The following is a 1,034-nucleotide window of genomic DNA, read 5'->3' as shown; positions in this document are numbered from 1 at the left end:
TCTATAGTTAGTGAGGATGTTCTCAATCGCATCCCTGAATTACCTGTGAGAGCAGCACTTGCAGAGCCACCTATGTTGGAAGAAGTCGCAGTGGCTGTCTCAAGGATGAATAATGGGAGGTCTCCGGGTATGGATGGCATTCATGCAGAGTTGTTGCAGCATGGTGGTGAGAAACTTCTACAGCAACTTCACTCCTTGTTTGGCAGAATATGGGATAGTGAATCTGTACCTGAAGACTGGAGAGATACAGTAATGGTGGTCTTATATAAGGGAAAGGGTAACAGGAATGATTGTGGTAACTACAGGGGAATATCATTGCTTTCTGTCGTAGGAAAGGTTTTATGCAGGGTACTTCTGGACCGTCTGCTGAAACACGTTGCAGATTGTGTTCTTCCGGAAAGTCAATCTGGTTTTCGTGTGGGACGCGGCACTGCTGATGTGATCTCAGCTAGACAGCTTCAGGAAAAGTGTGTGGAACAGGGTCTCGATTTATATCAGGTTTTTGTCGATCTGACAAAGGCCTTTGATACAGTTAAGATATGTGCCCAGTTTTCACTATAGTGGGATTGCACCTAAAACCACATAGTATCAAATCGAACTTCTTGACCATACAGCCACGCTTGCGAATTTATATGTTAATTATATAAATGGTTGTCATTTTGAAAACCTGCATTTTTAGTGAATGTCGTTTCACATTAGTATATGAAAGTCATTCGTGATATCAGTACATAAAATGTTTTATATGTGTGATTAGATGTCTATTATTGAAGGCTATCTTTTTCATTTGATTTTGGAAGAATTTAGACTACAGTGAGTTCTGTGTCGCGACTGTAAGAGTGTTTCCTGAATTATTGCCGTTAATATTGTAGTACAGAATTTTTAGATATTTTGCCGCATATATATAAAGTCTATTTTGAGTCTGAAACGTTTATTTTTTAAAGTATTCCATATGGATTTGTACCATTGGTGAGAGATTTTATCAGAAGTGAGATTTTTTATCAGAAGTGAGATTTTTTTTTTTTTTTTTTTTTTTT

This window comes from Octopus bimaculoides, chromosome 1 (genome assembly GCF_001194135.2).
Source record: "Octopus bimaculoides isolate UCB-OBI-ISO-001 chromosome 1, ASM119413v2, whole genome shotgun sequence".
NCBI lineage: Eukaryota > Metazoa > Mollusca > Cephalopoda > Octopoda > Octopodidae > Octopus > Octopus bimaculoides.
The sequence above is the reverse complement of the archived record's forward strand: the minus strand, read 5'-3'. Positions refer to the sequence as shown.